Source organism: Colobus angolensis, unplaced genomic scaffold (assembly GCF_000951035.1).
Source record: "Colobus angolensis palliatus isolate OR3802 unplaced genomic scaffold, Cang.pa_1.0 Scaffold190, whole genome shotgun sequence".
Classification (NCBI taxonomy): domain Eukaryota; kingdom Metazoa; phylum Chordata; class Mammalia; order Primates; family Cercopithecidae; genus Colobus; species Colobus angolensis.
The window spans coordinates 1,731,402-1,738,373 of NW_012115044.1; the positions used below are offsets into that span (position 1 = coordinate 1,731,402).

General features: G+C 37.7%; 1 protein-coding gene across 3 annotated transcripts in view; it reads right to left on the reverse strand.

The window, feature by feature from the left end:
* Nucleotides 1–6,972, reverse strand: part of ZBTB20 (zinc finger and BTB domain containing 20) — an 816,082-nt gene that overhangs the window by 389,566 nt on the left and 419,544 nt on the right. The window contains exon 5 of one of the 3 annotated variants that reach the window (XM_011940600.1): nucleotides 804–843. The exons of the other annotated variants lie outside the window; for them this stretch is intronic. The gene's annotated coding sequence lies outside the window, so the exon portion shown is untranslated. The remainder of the gene's footprint in view (nucleotides 1–803; nucleotides 844–6,972) is intronic. 3 annotated transcript variants of the gene reach the window in all.

A 6,972-nucleotide genomic window follows, 5' to 3' on the forward strand; every position in this document is an offset into this window, starting at 1 on the left:
TATATTGATTTTATTATAGTCAAATACATTAATTTGGGGTGTTAGGAAAATTTCTTTTCCTTCAGAAGAAAAGGGAAAGTGAGTAGCAGCAACGGAGATGGGTCTCAATTGACGCACGAGCTCATCTGTTTTTCACAACCCTAAGTGTGGTAATTTCCCACAGAATTAGATTTAATTTCCTAACACAGAAATTAAAATTTTCCTAACTGAAAATGCCGGCTTTTTACATATTCCAAAACTGAACACATGAAGATTGAACTCCAAAAGTAAGGCAAGATCTACAGAACTATCCCAGCCCTAATTCTGCCTAGATACTTATTATAAGACAAACTGAGACAGTCCCCTGTGGTCTCCTTACGGTCCTGATGGCCCCCTCAAAGCGTCATCTGGCTTTAAGAGAACTTCAAAATAGTAATTGGTCTTTGGGCACAGAAGAGCCATTGGAATCTGGATTAGAGTCTGAAAAATACTGCATTTTCCAAAGAGATTACAATGCCAGGCTTTGAACATTGAAGGGTAATATCTGCTTTCTAAGTATCTCTGGCCAGTCTCAGTAACTAGACCTACTTTTGAGGCTCCATTTCTGTCTTTTAAATTTAATGATAAAAAAGAAATATCTAAATTTATAATATACATGAAACAGTGAAATTAGGAGAAAAATTCTATTTGATGTGTGTCTATATTTTTAAGCTCCCATGACTAAAAAGATCAACAGTTACCTACATTTGTAATATTTATGCCTCCCAGACTCAGTGTAATGAGTTTCATCTCTGATCGAATTTTTGTAACTGACTTTCACTTACCTGTGAAATAGGTAATAGGAAGCCTTGGTAGGTGTTTTCCCTAAAGAATCCGATGCAACAGTTAGACCTACTGCAAAGAATAGAGAGAAAAAAATGTCACTCTAATATACTACTACTATATTCCTCTGCTTTTTGCAGGAAAGGAAAGCTATCATCCTAGACAGAAACACTGAAATAAGTGAAGTACAGATGAGTGATTAATCAAAATCTGAAAATCATGGTCTTCAGCTTTCTCTTCCATGAAACCATGGTGTGTCCTCTTCACTTTGGCCAAGTGCCCCGCTAAGATAATTCTTCCAAGAGTTGAACATGTTTCAGAGCAAAACCTTATTTTAACTGATGGTTTTAAAAAGCCCAACTCTACATTCTGCTCAAGGCTTTGGTTACGTAGGTAAGCCAAAACAGAGGAGACATGACTTCCTCCATTAAACTGGCTGGAGCCCAGGTTACACTATTTCAGCCTAAATAGAAAACCTCTGCTTTTCAATCCCTTTGTTCTCTTGGATGTCACAGCTTCCTGCTCTATTCGCTTCCTTTTATAGTCTTCTCTCACCAAGCATTTCAGGAAGAAAAAAAAAAAGCTAAATAAAGATCACAGCCTGTTCCATTGTGTCCCCTTCTTCTTCATCATCTTCTTTTCCATTTGTGCAATGTTGTGGCACCTATTAACTACCAATGTTTTCAGAATGACATTATACAAGGTGCAGGCTGTACCACTGTGCCCTAAAAATATCAACAACTGCATTAGTCTCACAATAATTAATGGCAGGCATTATGCAAATGACAACTTTTTCGCTGCAAAATAATGACATTTCTTCATTTTGAGCAGAGTTATGCAAAACAATGAATTTAGGATGATAAATCACACAGGAGAATTAAGAAAGCCATAACGTTCCTGCCCAGGCAGGCAGACAGATAGACAGACCAACAATTTAGAAGACATTGTTTGTTCTCACACCACTATAAAAAATCATAGCCAGTCGGCCATTAATGTGTGTAGATTTTTTTCCTTCTCCCCTTTAGGCAACAATGCATAAGGGGATGCTAAATTCTAGCAATTGGATCATTACAAGTCACAAGCAAATTTTTCTTTATTAACCTTAATAAGTCATTCACTCAGAGACTATAGTCATCAAGCAAATAAAAAGTATCACATGCCATTCTGCTACACATTAACTAATTCCTTATGCAAACATCACAACATATAGCAATTACTGCCGCTCAAAAAAACAAAGTCATTTTCAATTTATTTTATTGCTTTTATACTTGGCCATTTCCTGTAGCACATTATCGTTTCTTTCCATAACAACCCGAGGTGGAATGAAGAAGAATTTCAGTAGCAATGAGCCCCTTCCCCTAGCCACCTTTGTCCTATCTTTTTCCCCTCCTGGGGGCTTTTAAGGAAGGTTAGGGATAAGGTATATGTGTGCTCCTTGACAGGAAATGTCCATCAAGCTCTGAGAGAAATGGTACATTCAGCTCTATTCTTGCAGCAAAGAGAGTGTGGGGTAGGCAGAAAGACCCAAGTCTGTCTCCCACATTTGCCACCATAACACTGGCAGCTTTCCTTTATTCAGTAAAACAAGGTAAAAGTGCAGGCTTAGAGCTGTCCCTAACAGGTGAACATTAAAGTCAATATATGCAATGTTGACCTGGATATAGTAATGGTTAATGAGAATTATGAGGCTAGTTCGTGTTGCTTCATTCAGCACATAACTTGTTCCTTCCAGAATGCTGAATGAAAAGCAATAATAAATACTGAACACTACCCCCCAACATGCACAATATTAAATAAGATCTTTGTGTCTGTGTGTATTTTTAATTCTATGACATCCTTTATCCAAGACTCCCAGGATGTGAAACAAATGCTAAACAAACCTTACGCATTGCTAGCAGATTCTTTTAGCCCATTTTACAGACTGACAAATGGATTCTGAGCAACTAGACACTTTACACAAAGTTGGACTGGAACAGGTCAGATTATCTTTCTAATGTTCTAACCTCTGAGGCCCATGGCCTCTTTCTCATAATCATGAGCATTCTTTCCTGCTGATAAACAATTATGCTGTAAATAGCCACTACATGTCCCTTTTCACACAATAGGATGATAATCTCTCTCTGTTCTCCTAAATCCACAATCCATTCCCCCCTTTTTAAGGTAGAACATTTCCAAAATACACACGGGAAAAGCTCCCTTTTCAGTTTCTGCTCCTGAAGGTAATAACATTTTGCAGTTCTCCTTAAATAAAATCCAGCCCATGCTGGATCAATAAGAATGATGCCCATTTCCCTAATGGCAGCCGATTGCCATTTGCTATTCAAATCAGACTAGATAAATTACAGTACATGCCAGGGAACAGGCCAGTGAATTAAGACAGGCCTCCAGAGGACCAGCGATATTATTAATCTTTTAAGACACTATCATATTTCTTCTTGACAGTGTGCGTAGACTCACAGACACACTGCACCCAGATTGAAATATCAGCTGCTGAAAAAAATCAATAGTGCTAGAAACACAATAATTTTTGGTCTGCAGGGCCTACACTAAGCAACACTTGTACCCCTCCTGTGCCGTCTCTTCTCCCACTCGCCATTTGCCATATTCGCCTCCTACCTTTTTGCTCTTCCCTTTTCATTCTCTGGCTTTAAAAGCTTGTAAGTCCAAATGACAAGATATTATGAAGAGGTTTCCACTGCTAACACTGGCCATTGTGGTTACAGAGTTGATTTTTCATGGGTTGTTTGAAATGCAATTTTACTAGTCTGGCAAAATGTTTTGGCGTGGGATTGTTTTTCCTATGAACTTAATATAGACCTTCAACTCTTATGCACTTGATTCTGTATTACGAAGAAATGCAAATATTTAAAGTGGTGGCCATACCTGAAAGTTCTGAGGAAAGTGGAATGGACAGAAAGGAAAGTAATGGAAACCTGGCCCAGAGATGAAAAAAAGTGTGTGTGGTGGGGGTATTCACTGAAGATCCAGGAGAATAAACAAAACAAAACAAAAGGCTACAGGGGAGGGGAGGTGTATGTAGCGTAGAACATGTAGGAAGAATGTTCTACTTAGATTCTGAAAACTTGAGGTTGACCTCTGCCTCTGCTGCCTGCACACTGTGTGATTTTGCCAGTTACTTACCCTTGAAGAGCCTTGGTTTCCTTTTCCGCTAAAATAAAACAATATAATCACCTACCTCATAGCATTCTCGTGAGAGTTAACTAACAAGATGTGTGTGTTTTCTAAATAATAAAATGATGAATGATATAAACTTATTTCTACTAGAGAGAGGTTCATGAAATGTGTCTGCTTTTTTCCTTTTTCACAGATATGGAATACCATAAAGGAACTTTAGATGTTATCAATAAATAAGCAAACTGGTAGCCACAGAAAGGTTATTTAGGTTCACATTACCAATGGCTAGTAGAACTTTAAGTAGACCAAGATCTGCTGAATCTGAGCCAGTTCCTTTTACATTTTACCAGATGGATTTTGCCTTTTCCATGTCTCTTTCTACTAGAGATTTGAGGCTTTGATTCTTGTCCATGTTGCTTTTCCACTGGGGAGGCAGATAAACAAAATGCCAAATAAGAAAACAAAAACAAAAAAACAGAAACAAAACCTACCATGTTTGTGTATATTGATATGCGATTCTTTTGATCCCAAGTCTCTCTCCAGTTTACCCCCATTTTGATTCTTCCTTTCATAACAAACTTTATTAGAAAAATTGTCCATATTAGTTATTACCATATCTTCACTTTCTATTCTTTTCTCAACCTACTCCAATCAGGCTTTTTTCTGTTCCACTCTACCATATCTACTGTTGCCAAATGCAATGGTCACATTTTAATTTTCATCTGACTCAACTTCTTGGCAACAATTTAACACAGATAACCACTTCTTTTTCTTCTTGAAACTATAATATCTTTTGGGATACCCCTCTTTTCAATTTTCTCTACTATCTTACAGGGCACTTAAGCCTATTTAAGTCTCATCAAATTTGAAATCTGTCACTAGTAATTCATTCTTATTTCTGAATTGGGATAAACACAGTATATTTGGAAAAACAATGGACTCTCAGAAGGTGCTTGTGAGATATCCAGGTTTTGATGGTCTGATTTTATGACTTCGATATACAAAAAAGAGTAGAAAATTTTATTCTTGGTTTGGCTTGAAGCTTTTTTATTCCACATATCTCATGGCAAAATTTATTAACTACTTTTGAAAATTCATAAGTGATCATTTACCTAGATCCACTTAATCGCTCCACCCAGTTTCTTCAAACCATAGTTCTTTGAGGTCTACATGGAAAGAAGTAAATATGAAATCCATTTCCAAGTGAACTAAAGTAACCTGAATATGTTTTCTCTGTTAGGTTGCTCCCCTTACCCACAGCAAAAGCATGAAGACTTCCTTTAAGAATACAAGATATATTCTAGGTCTACCAGTACTCTGTCTTCTGATGTCAGATGGAGCTAAAGTTCACTTTCATCTCAAGAGAAAAAACAGTCGTTCCTGACTTACAAACATGAGTGGAGGGAAGTACCTGAACACAGGGATTGCTTTCCTCACATGTGGCTCTAAGATACAACCACATTGTAACATATAAAAAAGTCACTGACACGAGAAAATATTGCAAGATATTAAAAGGATAATCAAAGCCAAAAAATATCCAAACCCACTTTTGGAGAGAATCCCAATAACTTCTTTTGAATGTGATAATAAAAATAATATGAATAAAGATCACTTTCTTAAGAAAAAAAAAGGAATGTTTCTATCACTTGCCTGCTACTTGCCACTTAGGAGTAGACTCTGGCTCCCTTTTCTGCTTAAATTCTTCCACAGAGTCAGCTTGCCAGACTCTTAACCAAGGTTTTTCTTTTATCTAGACTATAACAAATATTCCATTTTGGGTCATGAGAACATAGCAGCAAAATTCCCAGAGTTAATACTTTAATTATATACATATGTATTTATTATTTTGTATGTGTGTGAGCTGTTCCACCAAGTTAAACTTTAACCATATTAATCCAGGAAAAAAATCCCTGATTATCAACTAACAATTTTGTAAACAGTTATCTCACAGGTTAAATATTAACTCGAAAAATTTAACTCAAAACTCCACACAAGCAGAAGGAGCCAAAAGGCCAGGAAGAAGAAGTAAAGATTAGCTGCCTTAGGAGGAACACAGTCAGGAAAGTGAGCATTTTGGTGGTAGCTGGATAATGTGGAGGAAGTCCAGGGGGTTGTGCAGGGGGGAAATAGAAGCAAGAAGGGAGCCTAGAGGACACCTGCTGCTTATCATAATATCAAAACATAAAACAATGAGGTGAGACCCCATGGAAAAGAAAATTCATGGAGCTATGAATCCATTGATAATGGCCATAGGAGTTCAGGTGCAATAAAGGTTTGAGCCTCAATAATATGGATATAGCTAAAGATCCAACACAAGGCTTGCTGCAGCTGACTGCCTGCCACTGAACATTACAAGGAACATTCTGGGGTCCCTCTCCCACTAGAAATAATGGGATGAAGGCTGATCTGCCTGTCCTGTTTCTGTTTCCTAACAATAAAACAAGGCTGAAGTGTCTCCCTCCAGTACTGGGTTACTAGGGACACCGATTGCAAGTTCTAAGCCTTTATCTAACTGTCCATCAATTCTCTCCCTGATTAACAGAACCATATCACGTAAGAAAAAGTTGGAACTAGGCAGCAGACCAAGTCAGAAAGGCTTTTCTGTACCGGAATTGCTGAACTATAAATATTGTTCTCTGGTTAGGATTTTGACTGAAAAATGTCAAGAAAATCCACAAGGTCAGAGAATTTGCACAATCTTGATATCTGAGGTGTAGGGTAAAGTTGATTTATTTTAATGCTGTTTTAGGAAGGTTAGAAACTGTTAAGATTCTTCCTGTCAGTATGTCAAATATCAGATCAGTCCTGCTTGCTGATTTTTAAAGAAGTCATTAAAAAAACTTCCCAGTGAGTAGCTTTCAAGGAAGACTCCCATTTGCCCTGCAGATCTAAAGAAATAGGCCGGGCGCGGTGGCTCAAGCCTGTAATCCCAGCACTTTGGGAGGCCGAGACGGGCGGATCACGAAGTCAGGAGATCGAGACCATACTGGCTAACACAGTGAAACCCCGTCTCTACTAAAAAAAAAAACACAAAAA